Here is a 20,148-nt window from a genome sequence, read left to right as displayed (position 1 = left end):
CCATGCCCCTCCATCCCGCCCGGCCTGAGTGAGCCAGAGTCCCCGAAGAGGCTGCTCCTTTAACCCTGTCCTGTCTGAGCGAAGAACAGACACCCTCCGGCGACCTACACACAGAGGCGGGGCCAAATCCAAAGCTGAGACCCAGGAGCTATGAGAACAAAGAAGAGAAAGGGAAACCTCTCCCAGCAGCCTCAGAAGCAGCGGATTAAAACTCCACAATCAACTTGATGTACCCTGCATCTGTGGAATACATGAATAGACAACAAATCATCCCAAATTGAGGAGCCAGGAGTCAGTGCCGTGCCTCTGAGGTGGGAGAGCCAACTTCAGGACACTGGTCCACAAGAGACCTCCCAGCTCCACATAATATCAAATGGCAAAAATCTTCCAGAGATCTCCATCTCAACACCAGCACCCAGCTTCACTCAACGACCAGCAAGCTACAGTGCTGGACACCCTATGCCAAACAACTAGCAACACAGGAACACAACGCCACCCATTAGCAGAGAGGTGGCCTAAAATCATAAAAAGTCCGCAAACACCCCAAAACACAGCACCAAACGTGGACCTGCCCACCAGAAAGACAAGATCCAGCCTCATCCACCAGAACACAGGCACTAGTCCCCTCCACCAGGAAGCCTACACAACCCACTAAACCAACCTTAGCCACTGGGGACAGACACCAAAAACAACGGGAACGACGAACCCGCAGCCTGCAAAAAGGAGACCCCAAAAACAGTAACATAAGCAAAATGAGAAGACAGAAAAACACACAGCAGGAGAAGGAGCAAAATAAAAACCCACCAGACCTAACAAATGAAGAGGTAATAGGCAGTCAACCTGAAAAAGAATTCAGAATAATGATGGTAAAGATGATCCAAGATTCTATTTCCAAGATCCAAAATCTTGGAAATAGAATAGACAAAATGCAAGAAACAGTTAACAAGGACCTAGAAGAACTAAAGATGAATCAAACATCGATTAAAAACACAATAAATGAAATGAAAAATACTCTAGATGGGATCAATAGCAGAATAACTGAGGCAGAAGAACGAATAAATGAGGTGGAAGATAAAATAGTGGAAATAACTGCTGCAGAGCAAAATAAAGAAAAAAGAATGAAAAGAACAGAGGACAGTCTCAGAGACCTCTGGGACAACATTAAACACACCAACATTCGAATTATAGGGGTTCCAGAAGAAGAAGAGAAAAAGAAAGGGACTGAGAAAATATTTGAAAAGATTATAGTTGAAAACTTCCCTAATATGGGAAAGGAAATAGTGAATCAAGTCCAGGAGGCACAGAGGGTCCCATACAGAATAAATCCAAGGAGAAATACGCCAAGACACATATTAATCAAACTGTCAAAAATTAAACACAAAGAAATCATATTAAAAGCAGCAAGGCAAAAACAACAAATAACACACAAGGGAATCCCCATCAGGATAACAGCTGATCTCTCAGCAGAAACTCTACAAGCCAGAAGGGAGTGGCAGGACATACTTAAAGTGATGAAGGAGAAAAACCTGCAACCAAGATTACTCTACCCAGCAAGGATCTCATTCAGATTTGATGGAGAAATTAAAACCTTTACAGACAAGCAAAAGCTGAGAGAGTTCAGCACCACCAAACCAGCTTTACAACAAATGCTAAAGGAACTTCTCTAGGCAAGAAACACAACAGAAGGAAAAGACCTACAATAACGAACCCAAAACAATTAAGAAAATGGGAATAGGAACATACATATCGATAATTACCTTAAAAGTAAATGGACTAAATGCTCCCACCAAAAGACACAGATTGGCTGAATGGATACAAAAACAAGACCCATATATATGCTGTCTACAAGAGACCCACTTCAGACCTAGAGACACATACAGACTGAAAGTAAGGGGATGGAAAAAGATATTCCATGAAAATGGAAACCAAAAGAAAGCTGGAGTAGCAATTCTCATATCAGACAAAATAGACTTTAAAATAAAGACTACTAGAAGAGACAAAAAGGACACTACATAATGATCAAGGGATTGATCCAAGAAGAAGATATAACAATTGTAAATATTTATGCACCCAACATAGGAGCACCTCAATACATAAGGCAAATACTAACAGCCATAAAAGGAGAAATCGACAGTAACACAATCATAGTAGGGGACTTTAACACCCCACTTTCACCAATGGACAGATCATCCAAAATGAAAATAAATAAGGAAACATAAGCTTTAAATGACACATTAAACAAGATGGACTTAATTGATATTTATAGGACATTCCATCCAAAAACAACAGAATACACATTTTTCTCAAGTGCTCATGGAACATTCTCCAGGATAGATCATATCTTGGGTCACAAATCAAGCCTTGGTAAATTTAAGAAAATTGAAATTGTATCAAGTATCTTTTCCGACCACAATGCTATGAGACTAGATATCAATTACAGCAAAAGAGCTGTAAAAAATACAAACACATGGAGGCTAAAGAATACACTAATTAATAACGAAGTGATCACTGAAGAAATCAAAGAGGAAATTAAAAAATACCTAGAAACAAATGACAATGGAGACACGATGACCCAAAACCTATGGGATGCAGCAAAAGCAGTTCTAAGAGGGAAGTTTAGAGCAATACAATCCTACCTTAAGAAACAGGAAACATCTTGAATAAACAACCTAACCTTGCACCTAAAGCAATTAGAGAAAGAAGAACAAAAACATCCCAAAGTTAGCAGAAGGAAAGAAATCATAAAAATCAGATCAGAAATAAATGAAAAAGAAATGAAGGAAACGATAGCAAAGATCAATAAAACTAAAAGCTGGTTCTTTGAGAAGATAAACAAAATTGATAAACCATTAGCCAGACTCATCAAGAAAAAAAGGGAGAAGACTCAAATCAATAGAATTAGAAATGTAAAAGGAGAATTAACAACTGACACAGCAGAAGTACAAAAGATCATAAGAGATTACTATAAGCAACTCTATGCCAATAAAATGGACAACCTGGAAGAAATGGACAAATTCTTAGAAATGCACAAGCTGCCAAGACTGAATCAGGAAGAAACAGAAAATATGAACAGACCAATCACAAGCACTGAAATTGAAACTGTGATAAAAACTCTTCCAACAAACAAAAGCCCAGGACCAGATGGCTTCACAGGCGAATTCTATCAAGCATTTAGAGAAGAGCTAACACCTATCCTTCTGAAACTCTTCCAAAATATAGCAGAGGGAGGAACACTCCCAAACTCATTCTACGAGGCCACCATCACCTTGATACCAAAACCAGACAAGGATGTCACAAAGAAAGAAAACTACAGGCCAATATCACTGATGAACATAGATGCAAAAATCCTCAACAAAATACTAGCAAACAGAATCCAACAGCACATTAAAAGGATCATACACCATGATCAAGTGGGGTTTATCCCAGGAATGCAAGGATTCTTCAATATACGCAAATCAATCAATGTGATCCACCATATTAACAAATTGAAGGAGAAAAACCATATGATCATCTCAATAGATGCAGAGAAAGCTTTCGACAAAATTCAACACCCATTTATGATAAAAACCCTGCAGAAAGTAGGCATAGAGGGAACTTTCCTCAACATAATAAAGGCCATATATGACAAACCCACAGCCAGCACCGTCCTCAATGGTGAAAAACGGAAACCAGTTCCACTAAGATCAGGAACAAGACAAGGTTGCCCACTCTCACCACTCTTATTCAACATAGTTTTGGAAGTTTTAGCCACAGCAATCAGAGAAGAAAAGGAAATAAAAGGAATCCAAATCGGAAAAGAAGAAGTAAAGCTGTCACTGTTTGCACATGAAATGATACTATACATAGAGAATCCTAAAGATGCTACCAGAAAACTACTAGAGCTAATCAATGAATTTGGTAAAGTTGCAGGATACAAAATTAATGCACAGAAATCTCTGGCATTCCTATATACTAATGATGAAAAATCTGAAAGTGAAATCAAGGAAACACTCCCATTCACCATTGCAACAAAAAGAATAAAATATCTAGGAATAAACCTACCTAAGGAGACAAAAGACCTGTATGCAGAAAATTATAAGACACTGATGAAAGAAATTCAAGATGATACAAATAGATGGAGAAATGTACCATGTTCTTGGATTGGAAGAATCAACATTGTGAAAATGACACTACTACCCAAAGCAATCTACAGATTCAATGCAATCCCTATCAAACTACCACTGTCATTTTTCACAGAACTAGAACAAAAAATTTCACAATTTGTATGGAAACACAAAAGACCCCGAATAGCCAAAGCAATCTTGAGAACGAAAAATGGAGTTGGAGGAATCAGGCTCCCTGACTTCAGACTATACTACAAAGCTACAGTAATCAAGACAGTATGGTACTGGCACAAAAACAGAAAGATAGATCAATGGAACAGGATAGAAAGCCCAGAGATAAACCCATGCACATATGGTCACCTTATCTTTGATAAAGGAGGCAGGAATGTACAGTGGAGAAAGGAGAGTCTCTTCAATAAGTGGTGCTTGGAAAACTGGATAGGGACATGTAAAAGTATGAGATTCGATCACTCCCTAACACCATACACAAAAATAAGCTCAAAATGGATTAAAGACCTAAATGTAAGGCCAGACACTATCAAACATAGGCAGAAAACATAGGCAGAACACTCTATGACATAAATCACAGCAAGATCCTTTTGGACCCACCTCCTAGAGAAATGGAAATAAAGACAAAAATAAACACATGGGACCTAATGAAACTTAAAAGCTTTTGCACAGCAAAGGAAACCATAAACAAGACCAAAAGACAACCCTCAGAATGGGAGAAAATATTTGCAAATGAAGCAACTGACAAAGGATTAATCTCCAAAAGTTATAAGCAGCTCATGCAGCTCAATAACAAAAAAACAAACAACCCAATCCAAAAATGGGCAGAAGACCTAAATAGACATTTCTCCACAGAAGATATACAGACTGCCAACAAACACATGAAAGGATGCTCAACATCTTTACTCATTAGAGAAATGCAAATCAAAACTACAATGAGATATCATCTCACACCAGTCAGAATGGCCATCATCAAAAAATCTAGAAACAATAAATGCTGGAGAGGGTGTGGAAAAAAGGGAACACTCTTGCACTGCTGGTGGGAATGTGAATTGGTACAGCCACTATGGAGAACGGTATGGAGGTTCCTTAAAAAACTAAAAATAGAACTACCATATGACCCAGCAATCCCACTACTGGGCATATACCCTGTGAAAACCATAATTCAAAAAGAGACATGTACCAAAATGTTCATAGCAGCCCTATTTACAATAGCCCGGAGGTGGAAACAACCTAAGTGCCCATCATCAGATGAATGGGTAAAGAAGATGTGGCACATATATACAATGGAATATTACTCAGCCATAAAAAGAAATGAAATTGAGCTATTTGTAATGAGGTGGATGGACCTTGAGTGTGTCATACAGAGTCAAGTAAGTCAGAAAGAGAAAGACAAATACTGTATGCTGACACATATATATGGAATTTAAGAAAAAAAATGTCATGAAGAACATAGGGGTAAGACAGGAATAAAGACACAGACCTACTAGAGAATGGACTTGAGGATATGGGGAGGGGGAAGGGTAAGCTGTGACAAAGTGAAAGAGCGGCATGGACATATATACACTACCAAACGTAAGGTAGATAGCTAGTGGGAAGCAACCGCATAGCACAGGGAGATCAGCTCGGTGCTTTGTGACCGCCTGGAGGGGTGGGATAGGGAGGGCGGGTGGGAGATGCAAAAGGGAGGGGATATGGGAACATATGTATATGTATAACTGATTAAATTTGTTATAAAGCAAAAAATAAAAAAATTTTTTTTTAAATTAAAAAAAATAAAGAATTCAAACAAGTCCTTATGAGGGACATTGGAGGTCATCTAATTCAAACCCCTTATTCTTCATCTGAGGGAGGAATGGACTCACTCCCCCATCGGAGCCCCTGTCTCCTTGCTGTTTGTACTCCCCGCCCTTATCACACAGCCTCCTTCACCTAGTTACTTCAGCAAGCAAAGGCCAGTCTCTGTTTATTGGGAGGTAATGAAGGAATCTATTACTCAGGTAGAAGGTTAGCATATATGAGCCCTGGAGGATTTTATCACTCTCGGAATCTGTGCTCTGTGACTTTATGAAATCATAAGTGGGCACCCTAGCCTTGGGCTTATCACCTTTGAGCCATCACACACTCCACTTGCTTATCTGAGGGTCATAATAACTGTCCTGGTTTATTCATGTACCTGCACCAGGTCTTGCAACTGAAATAAATCAGCCCTATTCTAGAAAGAAGGAGTCTGGAAAGGCAAAAAGCCTAGTGGGAAAGCATAGCTGCTAAGGATCTGGGCTGGTGTGCTGCCTCGGTCTGAGCAATAGAGCAGCTCATTCCCAGCATGTGGAAAATATTAATGTGGGCTAAGCACTGCTCCAAGCATGTTATGTGTCTTGTCTCACTTTATGTGTGTAACAGCCACATGAAGGAGAGTTGCTTTTGGAGCGCATTTTACCAGTGAATGAGTAGAGAAGTTAAATAATTTATCCATGGTCATCAGCCAGTAAGGATTGAACTCATAATTAAAATCTAAGCATTCGAAAACTCCAGACCCTGTGATCTTAAGCTATACTGTCTCCTTTTGCAATTCTAAAATGCCTTCTAGAAAAACAGTGGAGATGTAAGACTCAAACACCCTGCCTGCTCCATGTTTTGCAGACAGTTTTGTAGTTGCCCTTAGAGATGACTCAGCTTCATTATTTTGTTTCAAAATGCTATGATTTCCCAGAATCTCCTATACCTACATATCAAAGATGAAAATAGATAATTTTATAAAATATTTTCTCATTTGAATTCCTGTCATCAATGCTTCTCTTTGAGTACAGTATTGTCAAATAATCACACTTAAGGTGACTAAGTTTAAACATGAACATTTGCTGCCATTGTTGTTGGTCAAAAACAGAAATGTTGGGTCCTCTGAGGTTGGTTGACTTTGCAGACACTGCTCCCACTAGGAATGCTTTTCCTGCACAGATGAACAGCTTGTCAAGCCCTCCGTGTTTTGAAGACTCGTGAGATTTCTGTTAGTATGGTATGTACAAAAGATGAGTTCTTCCCAAACCGTTAGCCTCTCAGCAAAATAACAATGTACATCATTTTTGTTTTTCCCTTGGCTTCCTTTTTTCTTTCTGAATTTAGGGGGAAATGGAAGTACAATACATAAGTTGTAACTTTGTTAAGACTTATTTGTTGCCAAAACAATCACTTTTTAAAAAATAGGCCTTTTAATAATATCTAGAAAATTGAGTACATTTGAGCTTGGGGTTTTTTAAAAAATAAATTCAAAATGTGTAAAGTTTTTAGTTTTCAGTTCACTCATCAGGGTATTTCTCATACCTTTGATTAGTATAGTAAGCTGTGCATTTTGGATTAACATTTTTTGAGAGATTTCTGAATTCCATTATTTGGATGAACAGCAATTTATGTTCCAATCATACTGAAATAAGAGATTTATTGTACATGAAGTGAACTGGGTATTGGCCTCCCATAAGTATGCTTTTTCCATTCTATAGTCAGCAATACTAACAAATAAATAATTGAATTTTTAAAAGATAACTTAAATGAAAAGCAAACTTGCCTGTTATTACTAAAACATTCCAGTATAAAGTTTCTACCTGTCCATCCTTTTTGTTCCCAAATTTAATCCTTTAAAGTTAAAAGTTGCTGACATTATCCTTACACACAAATCTAGTGGCATACGTCTCCAGTATCTGACTTGCTTACAGAAAACAAGCTCTATGTTTTGTTAATTACCGTATCTTCAGTGTCCTGCATGGTACCATAAAGCTTAATAAAATTTACTTCAACTGTGTTGCAAATAATTAATGAACAATTCATTTAATGAAAGAAGACTGAAGGATCTGTTAGAGAATGATCTTGGTTTATTCTTGGACAACTCTGACCGTTTTGCTAAAGTCCAGCTATTCATATAAAATACCAATTAGATGCAAGAGCCAATCATAAGCTGTTCAGATATCAGTCCTTACCATAAACCCACTCATTCAATAATGCCAGGGACTCTGCTAAAAACTGGGGATATAAGGCTCAAGAAACAGAGCTTCTGCCGTTGAGGGGTGTATAAGTCACCAAGGAAGAAAAACAGAGTAAGTGTGCTTGGTCTAGGAAACAGGCTTTAGGACAATGGGAGGCTAACTGTGTTGATGGGGGGGTCAGGGAAGCTCTCCTGGGTAGTGACTTAATTCACGTAGAGAGAATGGTAAATTAGGCAGGCAGAGAGAGCTCCAGGTAGAGGGAACAATATAGACAGAGGCCCTGAAGATGGAAACGGAATGAAATTTTCATTTGGGGGCACAAAATAAGTCTGAGGTTGAGCGGCAGGTAACCAAGCCAGCATCCTACTTTGTCTATAACAACACACAGACATATGTTTTTCTTGAACCATTAGAATTTTTTATTTAATTTGATAGAAGGTTGTATAAATTTTGTTAAGCCACCTACAAAAGGAAAATAACTAACAATTACTCATGGTATCAAACATCCTAAGTTTTATTTCATCTTCATAAAAGCAAAATCTAAATTAGGAGGCTTCAAATTTTTATTAATTTTACATGCATCAAGATTTATATTGAGGTATTCCAAGGTGAACATCTGTTACTATATTAATTATGGCAAAAATTAGTCTATACTAAATTATCTTGGTATTTAAGGCAAGCATATCACCTTCCTACCTGATACATTTTCAGTATATGCTTTCATGTGTTTATTTTAGAAAATAACCATAGCGTTTGAGATTGTCTGTCACTCTAATTTTTTTTAATTTATTTATTTAATTTATTTATTATTTTTGGCTGTGTTGGGTCTTTGTTGCTGCACGCGGGCTTTCTCTAGTTGTGGCAAGCGGGGGCTACTCTTCGTTGCAGTGCATGGGCTTATTGCAGTGGCTTCTCTTGTTGCAGAACACAGGCTCTAGGCACACAGGCTTCAGTAGTTGTGGCGCACGGGCTCTAGAGCGTGGGCTCGGTAGTTGTGGCTCCTGGGCTTAGTTGCTCCATGACATGTGGGATCTTCCTGGACCAGGGCTTGAACCTGTGTCTCCTGCATTGGCAGGCAGATTCTTAACCACTGCACCACCAGGGAAGCCCTGTCACTCTAATTTTTAACACTACTGGTACATGCCATTAGATCACCCACATCACTGTGGGACATACATTCTTTAGAAATGATGGGGAGAAATATAAGAATATGTAGAAATAAGCATCTTGTCTGATTTTTCAGAGAACTAAAAAAACATTTTATTTTTTCTCCATAGATGCATACTTTTCTGACAATTACTAACAGTGGTATTTTATCTAAGATCCATGCAGACAAGGTTGTATCCACTAGGGAGCTTCCCAAAGACAGTCATTTTCGAACAATAGAGCAACAATGCACAGATCAGCCAACTAATTTATGCTTCATCAATTTTACACACCCAGAAAGCATGAAACTTTAATATGATCTCAACAAAGTCAAGTAAACCAAACAGAAGCTACCAAAACAGGCCTGGCGCTTTTATCTAAACAAGCTCTGTCACGTGGCCTTGGAGAGCACAGTGTGTTCTGAAAGGGCAGGCCAACCTTGCTCTTACCCGCATGTTCTACTAGATGGCAGAGAACTGCAGAGGATTCTCAGAGCAAAGTGTCTGGGAACCCAAGCTGATTAATGTGTAGCTTTATTTCACTTCAGGGTAAAGCACTAGAGGGAAAAAAAGACCATAAGCTCATTTGACAGCTGTAAAGGTCACAAAGGAAATGATTGTAGGAAACATGAAGTTGTCAGCGAGGCTGGGACCCCGCACTCAGAATGCGAGGCAGAGGCTCCAGGAGTGAGCTGCCAGGCGGGCTGCCAGCCAGTGAAGGCTCAAAGACAAATGAAAAGGGCAACAGAAACATGAGCCCCCTAGAACCCCCAATTCTAGTTCGTGGCCCTCTTCCCCAATAAGTGAAATGAAGCGAATTGTCTGACACTAGGATTCTCAAGTCCTAGGTCTTCAATGTGGTCAGTGTATTGTAAGTGCCTGACAGTAAGCTTTTGATGGCTGAGCATCCATTTCACAGCCATCCACCTCAAATTAACATATTGCCAGCTACACAGGTATGTAAGGAATCAGGCCGCCCCACCCATGAAGTTCTCCTTTGAGAAAGCCCTGCGTAACTAGATAACTGACCACTTAGGGGACCCTGTTTCTCTCTTCCTGTGCTCTTATGTTTTAAATTTGCCAATAGAGTGAACCCCTGACACCCTAGACACCCCACCTTTGGACCCTAATGAAGGCAGGCCCCAGGCCCACATTCCTTCCCTCTCACTCTGTGCCATGTACCCACCAGGACTTGTGAGTAATAAATCTTATTCCTCAAGTTCCCTGACGCTGTGTTACCAGAGGGCATCCTGCAGTCGTAAGAACCACAGGGGCTGGTCCAGCCACCACATCGGCCCTGGTGGCAGAGGGGAGCGTTCCCTGGGGCTCACTACAAGTCCTGTGGGCGTTCCTAGCTGAGAACACTGCTAGCATTAGACTGGGACCAAACGGAAAAGCCGGATATCTCCTAATCTTCTGCTCTCACTGGCTCATGGAAATCAGCTTGACACAGACCTGAGGGTCACTGAGAGCTAGAAATGGTAGTGCTAGTTAATCCGCATCATTCCCTATTGCAGAGCAAGAATTTGGACGGAACTACAGCCATCAGAGGGCTAAGACAGGTGCTCCCACCGGTTTGCTTTTTGTCTGCAGACAAGGAAATACCCTGTTCCTTTATTTCTCTAAGTCTTCAGGCAAACAACCTGAAGAGGTACCTGTCCTTAAAGATCGTATAAAGATGGACAAATGAGCCTTACACAACCTTGCTTTTAGGACCTCCATAGAATGAGAGTCCTGAGGAAAATGGAAATAAACTGAACAATTCCCAACCCCTTCTGTCAGTGGCCTGGAGCATTAGCCTCCCAAACTGGTAACTAAGAATTACAGCTGACATTGGTAGAGATCAAAGCCTCACCCCCAATTTCTGGGCCTTGCACTTGCCTAAAACCTTCCCAATTCATTTAGTTAAGGGCTGTGGGTCTGTTGGAGAGCTAAGAGCTTCTTCCTAAAAAGTGGAAGGAGCATAGAAAAGAATCATCTGATCAATACAATCCCACAAAGCTCACATATCAGTATGATAGAGACAAAAAAATGAATGTGGAAGAATTCACACCCTTTTTCCTACCAACCCGCATCCCTTTGCTTGGATATTTCCATGGAGATCAGGGAGCTGAGTGAGGGGTGGATATTTGGGGAATCTGTAGAATAGGGTAGCAGGATTTACACTGAAAAGAACAGAGAGGGTTGAGCAAAAGGCAGGAGAGGATAGAGGAGGAAAATGTAGAGATTTCCACAGTGAGAGGCGCTTTTGCAGCCACTGTAGGTATTTGGTGGAGATGGAGGGTGAAGAGGTGTCAGAAGGCATTTTTCTGTGTGTACCATGTTTGAAGCCCTGAAGCGCTCCTTCCTGAAGACCTTTAAGAAATATCCATATGATTTCTCAAGGTATCCGGTGTCAAGTTTGTGGGATGTGTATAAACGGCTCAGCTATACTTGGATTACATCTGAGACAGGCTCAAGAAGAGCCATCAAAACAGGAGACGACTCTTCTGAAATTCCTGCAGCCTATTCCAGAACAGCCCATGTCATTTAGTTTCTGTTATAATTGTAGTTTGAAATTGTTTTGTTTCCTGTAAATATATGACTTGTTGCTGCTATTTTTGCACTCTCAGAACTGCAGCTTCAGCTTCCAGATCACATTTCCAACCGTAATTGTAACAAACCAAATGGTTCTAGTGGAAAATACCACTCTGCTTAACTTTTGGCATCTGAGATGTACCCCACAGAGTGTGCCTCTGTATCACACTGAGTGAAAAGACGAACAGTTCCGCACCCAGGAGATCAAATTAACTAATGAGGTAAATCTGACATTCATGGGTGAAACACCACACAGTGTTTAAGAATTCGTCTGAAAAGAACTTTAGAGAAAATCATTAGAGAACAAAGTTTCATTCTCAGGCTATTAGGAGCAGCTCTTGAGAATGTGCCACTAGTTGAGTTAGGGTAGGCAAGACAGTGCAAACAAAGAGACCCGAAGACTCAGGGCTCAAGACGCTGGCAGTTCACTTCCTGCTCCCCTCACAACCCAGAGAGGTTAAGGGTTGGCCGGCAGGTGGGGCAGAATGCCCCACAGGTCTTTCAGAGCCCAGGCTGGCAGTGGCTTTGCCACTTCAGCATCTGGCTCTGGGGTTGCTGCAGGTAAGGAGGTGGGGAGAGTGGGGGGCAGGCAGCTTAAGGAGAAAAAGACCATGAAGGAGGGGACACCAGAGGTTTTCCTGGCCAGGCCCGGGAGTAGCAGACACCATTTGTGTTCACGTCCCAGTGACGAGAAGCGAATCACCTCACTACAGGGAAAGCTTAGAACTGTACCGCGGCTGTGCGCCCAGAGGAAGGGAGAAGAGTGGGAAGACGGATGATCTCCACCACAGCCCCTTCCCTGATCTTCCCTTCTGCCTTTAGGGATATTATTGACTGGAGAAATTTATTTGTATTTAATATTGAACAGCTAGTTATATGTATAAAGGAAGGGAAGGATCATGACTCCTGGCCCAAGAAATTGAAACGACGATGGTGCCATCGAGGAAAATGAAAGAACTGGGAAGTGTGCACATGTGTGTGTGTGTGTGTGTGTGTGTGTGGGCACGTGGGAGTGTTGGGAGGGAGGGCTGAAAAGGATGGAGGGTAGAGGCGTTTTGGTGATGAGGAGGAAATAAACAACAGGATAGTAGTTAGAACAGGTAAAATGATCGAAAAAACATTATTTACATGTATTAATAATTACAGAAGGCCCACAATATGGCGTCCTCTGTTGTAAGATGACATAGTTTTAAGATGCGGTTAGATGACACATTCGTGTCGCAGCATGAATGTGGTTTTATTAAAATGATCTCTTGAGAGAAGAATGACTGCTAAATACTAACCCATGTAGGAAAGGTAGTGTTAACAGTAGCATAGATGGGGCTTGAGAGTTTATAAAGCACAGCCCACCTTAGGAAATTCAGTTAGAACATTAGAAACTCCAAAAAAAATATTTTCAGGGTGACTTCTAGGCAATTACAAACATTGGCCCTTTCAAAACATGAAAAATTCCCTTTGTTATGTCCTGTAGTCAGATAAATTTAGTTTCATACATATCTTAGTTTTTATGTAATTATTATAAATACAAATATGAAGAAACTGATAAATACCTGAAATTTCACCAAAAGTCATCACCACTAACATCTTGGGATGAAGGTGCTGCTGAAAACTGGCCCTCATGCCCCCTCCTCCCCAGCTCTGCCCTGGGTAGTCCAAGTCCACCCTGCTGGCAACTCCACTGAGCCCAGACTAGCGGCCACACTTTGTGTCCAGTCTCCACAAGCTTTCTGAATTTTGTGTTCACTGTCCTCTCATATTTCTCTGTGGGTTTTCCATATGTGTATATATTCCTAAAAATTGCATTTTAGTCCTGTTCCACCCCACTCCAACTTTTCTCACTTCATTTCTTTCCTCTATATGTTTGAAAGTTACACTCTATTCTTTTAGTAGTTTCCCTATTTTGATAGCTTTATCTTTAAAAGTTAATTAATTATTCTTTGTAGTTGAAAAACTCAGTTTTTTTCTTCCTATGTAGGGAAAAACCCGATTTTTCACTGTTGCGTTTTTCTCCTGTGACTCTCATTTACTACTCACACAGGACGTTTCTGACACTTCTGGTCACCAAATGTGTGGGGTTTTTCCCACAACAACAAGCAAGTCTCAGACACCAGCTGGGTGTCCTCCAATTTAATTTGATTCTGATACTGTCTACCTGGAGATATCATATCTCACAGGTTGAGGGCTCAGTCCCACAAATTACCACCCCCCCAAACACACACACCCACACGTACACACTTTAGAACTCAGTCCAAAGCCCAGGTTATCACCTGCTCTTCTGACCAACCAGCTAGAGATCAGAGGCTCCAATGACCCCCTCCATGGGTTTGCTTCATTTGCTAGAGCGACTCACAGAACTCAGGGAAATGCTTACCATTACCAGTTTACTAAAGGTGATCATAAAAGATACAGACAAACAGCCGAATGAAGAGATACATAGGGCAAGGTCTGGGAGGGTCCTGAGCACAGGAACTTCTGTCCCTGTGGAGTTGGGGTATGTCACCTTTCCAGCATGAATGAGTTCATAAACCTACAAGACTCCCCAAATCCCCAATTATTGGGATTTTCATGGAGGCTTCCTCATGAAGGCATGATCAATTATTGACTCCATCTCCAGCCCTTCTCCCCTCTCTGGAGAAAGGGGGGTGAGGCTGCAAATTCCAAGCTTCCCATCATGGTGTGGTATTTCTGGTGACCAGCCTGAATCCAGGTATCCAAATGGAGTCACTTCATTACAACTAAAGATTCTCCAAGTGCTCTTATCACTTAGGAATTTACAAGAGCTTAGGAGCCCTGTGTCAGGGACAGGGTCAAAGAAAGATGAAATGTTAGAACAAGGGATGCTCCTTGAGCTCTTATCACCCAGAAAATTACAAGGGTCTGTGCCAGGAAGCACAAGCAGAGACATACATATATATTTCTTTTCTTTTTTTTCATTGTTTAACTCTTCTTCCAAATAATACAACTTCTTAAATACTTTAACATCAACTAGACCCTTCAAAACTACATACAATCTTTCTTTTTAACTCCAGAAATTAGTGTTATCACTGTTTTACACATTTTTTTTCATTTATGCTATATTTATCAGTATCATTTCTTCTTTATTTCAAACTCTTCTGGAATCATTTTGCATCTACTTTCAGAATTTCCTTAAGTAAGAATCTATCAGTAGTAAACAGTTTTTGAGAAGTTCTCTTTATTTCACTCTCATTCTTGAAAGATGTGTTTTATGTTTGCATATTTTCTTTGAGCATCATTCCACAAATTGCATTTTTGCTATTGAGACATTGGTTGTCAGTCTAACTACTGTTCTTTAGAGGTAATCTTGCTTTTCTCGCTGAATATTTTTATATTTATCTTTGAGGTTCTGCAGCTTCACTATGACCTATATAGTTATGGCTTTGTTTTTATTTATTCTCCCCAAGATTCATTTAATTTCCTGAATTTGAGCTTTGGTGTCTCTCCACAATTCTGAAAACTTCTGGCTGTTTTCTCACTGAGTATGGTTTCTCTTTTGTTCTATCATCTTTTGGAAAATTAGATATGTCCAAGATGTTGTCTATCTTCCATGTCTCTTAACTGTGCTTTTGGATAATTTCTTCCAATCTATCTTGCAGGACAGTAATTTCTCTCCAGCTAGTGTTAATCTTTGGTTTAATCCACCCACTGTTTCTAACATTAACTATTATATGGTTCGTTTTAGAAATCTGTTTGCTTCTTTTTCTGGTCTGCTTGGTTGTATCTAGTAGACTGTTGTTCCTTTCATTTATTTTTTATTTTTTGCAGTATGCAGGCCTCTCACTGTTGTGGCCTCTCCCGTTGTGGAGCACAGGCTCTGGACGCACAGGCTCAGCGGCCATGACTTACGGGCCTAGCCGTTCCGTGGCATGTGGGATCTTCCCAGACCAGGGCATGAACCTATGTGCCCTGCATTGGCAGGCAGACTCTCAACCACTGCGCCACCAGGGAAGCCCCTCCTTTCATATTTTTATTCTCTTTTATTTACCAACACATATTAAATACATTATTTTAGAGTTTGTATCTGATAATTCTGATATCTAAACATTTTGCAAGTTTGTATCTGCTGGCTCTTGCTTCTGGTGCCTTGTTTCCTTTATTTTTGAATGTGAGCTTATTTTCTTTGGAATCTTATCTCTAAGAGTTCTTTGAGGATTGGGTTGAATTTTCATGCCTTCAGAGAGAATCTGTACTTGTTTCTGCCAGTTGCCTGGGGCCACTGCCAGCTGGAACCTTTTTGTACTAACTGTATCAGATAATGAGAATTCTGGGTGCAGAACCCCAGGAAGGCTAGCAAATCCTCAGGGTAGGATTTTTCCATTCAGTGGAAATGGACCTGTCCATGCAGTGCCAAGGCAGTGGCAGGCAAGTTTCCCTGCTCTCTCCTTCTACACAACAGACCTTAGTTCTCGTTCACTCTTACAGGAAAGGTATAGCCTTAGTGGTCCCAGTCAGGCTTTTGTTGTATCTTGTCCCCTTCTCCTTGTACAAGCAACAAAAAGAGAAGATCTGAGTCATAAGTGTTGGCAGACACGCCCAGAATGGAAACTGTTTCAGTCCTCACTTATCTCACAGGGTTCTACTACAATTCCACTTTTGACCTCTGAAAACTCCTTATTTTTATCCCAGCTCAGTAATATATTTAAACAACTTTAACAATTTTTAATACAGCATTTTTAGTTGTTTTCAGCAGAAAAAAATTTCAAGCTATGTATTCCACAATACTGCCAGTAAGTTCTCTGTACATAGAGAATCCTAAAGATCCACCAAACAACTACTAGAGCTAATCGATGTATTTGGTAAAGTTGCAGGATACAAAATTAATGCACAGAAATCTCTTGTATTCCTATACACTAATGATGAAAAATCTGATAGACAAATTAAAGAAACTCTCCCATTTACCATCACAACAAAAAGAATAAAATACCTAGGAATAAACCTACCTAGGGAGACAAAAGACATGTATGCAGAAAACTATAAGACACTGTTGAAAGAAATTAAAGATGATAACAACAGATGGAGAGATATACCATGTTCTTGGATTGGAAGAATCAATATTGTGAAAATGAATATATTACCCAAATCAATCTACAGATTCAATGCAATCCCTATCAAATTGCCAATGGCATTTTTTACAGAACTAGAACAAAAAAATCTTAAAATTTGTATGGAGACAAAAAATACCCCGAATAGCCAAAGCAGTCTTGAGGGAAAAAAACGGAGATGGAGGAATCAGACTCCCTGACTTCAGACTATACTATAAAGTTACAGTAATCAAGACAATATGATACTGACACAAAAACAGAAATATAGATCAATAGGACAAGATAGAAAGCTCAGAGATAAACCCATGCACCTATGGTCAACTAATCTCTGACAAAGGAGGCAAGGATATACAATTGAGAAAAGACAGTCTCTTCAATAAGTGGTGCTGGGAAAACTGGACAGCTACATGTAAAAGAATGAAATTAGAACACTCCCTAACACCATACACAAAAATAAACTCAAAATGGATTTGAGACCTAAATGTAAGACCAGACACTATAAAACTCTTAGAGAAAATCATAGGAAGAACACTCTTTGACATAAATCACAGCAAGATCTTTTTTTGATCCACCTCCTAGAGTAATGGAAATAAAAACAAAAATAAACACATGGGACTTAATGAAACTTCAAAACTTTTGCACAGCAAAGGAAATGATAAACAAGACAAAAAGACAACCCTCAGACTGGGAGAAAATATTTGCAAATGAAGCAACTGACAAAGGATTAATCTCCAAAATATATAAACAGCTCATGCAGCTCAATATTAAAAAAGCAAACAATCCAATCCAAAAATGGGCAGAAGACCTAAATAGACATTTCTCCAAAGAAGACATACAGATGGCTAAGAGGCACATGAAAAGCTGCTCAACATCACTAATTATTAGAGAAATGCAACTCAAAACTACAGTGAGGTATCACCTCACACCAGTTAGAATGGGCATCATCAGAAAATCTACAAAGAACAAATGCTGGAGAGGGTGTGGAGAAAAGGGCACCCTCTTGCACTGTTGGTGGGAATGTAAATTGATACAACCACTATGGAGAACAGTGTAGAGGTTCCTTAAAAAACTAAAAATAGAATTACTATATGATCCAGCAATCCCACTACTGGGCATCTACCCAGAGAAAACCATAATTCAAAAAGACACATGCCCCCAATGTTCATTGCAGCACTATTTACAATAGCCAGGTCATAGAAGCAGCCTAAATGTCCAACAGACAAATGGATAAAGAAGTTGTGGTACATATATACAATGGAATATTATTCAGCAATAAAAAAGAATGAAATTGGGTCATTTGTTGAGACGTGGATGGATCTAGAGACTTTCATACAGAGTGAAGTAAGTCAGAAAGAGAAAAACAAATATTGAATATTAACGCATGTATGTGGAACCTAGAAAAATGGTACAGATGAACTGGTTTGCAGGGCAGAAGTTGATTCACAGATGTAGAGAACAAGCGTATGGACACCAAGTGGGGAAAGTGGTGGGGGGGTGGGGGTGGGGGTGTGATGAATTGGGCAACTGGGTTTGACATGTATACACTGATGTGTATAAAATTGATGACTAATAAGAACCTGCTGTATAAATAAATTAATTAAGTAAAATTAAACAATTAAAAAAAATTTTTTTTCCTCATATATATCCTGTGGGTTTTTTTTTAAGTATACAGAATTTTGTATTTTACAGAAGAATTAATAATGAAAACTATATTATTTCATATTTTCTTGACATGATTAGAAACAACCATAAACAATTGCTCCAAGATTATAAATATATGTTCTTCTAGTATTTGTATTGTTTGTTTTTTTCCCATTAAAATCTTTGATTTCTCTGCAATTTGTTGTGATATAAGTAATGAGGTTGGGAATCTAGCTTTTTATTTTTTACAAATGGCTGGCCAGTTTCCCCAGCTCTTTTTACTAAATAATCATTATTTTCCCTAATGATTGGAAATACTACCATTTTCATACATTCCTGAACACATTCCCCACATTTTCTTGTGTGGATTTCTAGACTCTATTCTCTTTAACTCATCTGTCTTCTGCTCTTGCACAAGTGTTAATTTGTTTCAATTAGTGAAATATTAAAATCAATTGACATCTCTGCTAAATTGAGAGCTCTTTCATTGCTTTTGTTTTTTAAATATTTTTTTCAGAAATTTTTGGACTATGTTCTTGAATACTTTTTCTTCCAGATGAAATTCAGATTTTTTCTATCAAGTTTCTTTGGTGTTCTCCAAGGACAAAGAACAAGATAAGCTCAAAGGGCCAATATTGCCAGAACAAAAAGATACAGGACTCCTATCCCTGTCATAATGTGACCATTGCAATGTCCCAGAGTCCTCCCAAGCAGCATGCCCTGTCCCTTTCCCATCCTATGTAAGAAAAGACATTTGCCGCATTTTTCTCCTGCTCAGCACACTGAAAGTATACGTACTCTGCCCAGTCAGCAGATGACTTGCAGCTTCCCTGGCTATAAAAACAGACAAGCAACCCATGCTCATTGTCGACTTTCCCTGGCTACCAGGAAGTCAGCCCACTCTTCTTGCAGCCATCCTTCTCTTTAATAAACTCTATCTTCCTTACATTCTGCCTTATGTCCAGATTTCCAACCCACACTCAGACCACAACAGTTTCTATCAAGTTATTCTATCAAATTTCCCAATAGTCCTGTTAAAATTGTGACTAGGATATACATAGTTATTTCCGTACTTCCCTTTACATATTTTTAAATGGATATCATTAAAATATTGCTGTGGTTTCCTTCAAGGAGCAGTCAGAAAGCAAAGGTACCTTCAAAGGGTTTCACTGAAGAGAAGTTAATGAAAGGACTACTTCCAGAGGTGTGGCCAGGTATGAAAGAGATGACAGAGCATGGGGAAGCACCAGGGGCAAAGGGTGGGAAGCCATTTAGCGCCCCTGAGTCTGCAGGGGCAAAGGAAGAGACACTGAGACCCAGGCCCAGAGGAGGGGTCACATGGCAAAACACAGCCACTGCTCAAACCTTGGCAGGGAAAGGACAGATACCATGGCCTCCCTCATCCTGTCCTCTGATCTCCTGCTGGCGCCCCCTATTGGACAAGCCCAATCAGAAACCAGAGAACGAGGAGATTTGGTGAAAGGGTTTTTAAATGTCAACCTCCTGCAGCACAGAGAAGGTGGGGAAATGGATCTGTAGGGGCAAACGCAAATGACAGCACAGCTTAATTTATGGCCTGGTAGCTTTTATACCTGCAACACTGTAAGTGTTAAAATTTGAAATGTATTCACAAACT

Source organism: Mesoplodon densirostris, chromosome 17 (genome assembly GCF_025265405.1).
Source record: "Mesoplodon densirostris isolate mMesDen1 chromosome 17, mMesDen1 primary haplotype, whole genome shotgun sequence".
Taxonomy (NCBI): Eukaryota; Metazoa; Chordata; class Mammalia; order Artiodactyla; family Ziphiidae; genus Mesoplodon; species Mesoplodon densirostris.
This window is presented reverse-complemented; position numbering follows the sequence as displayed.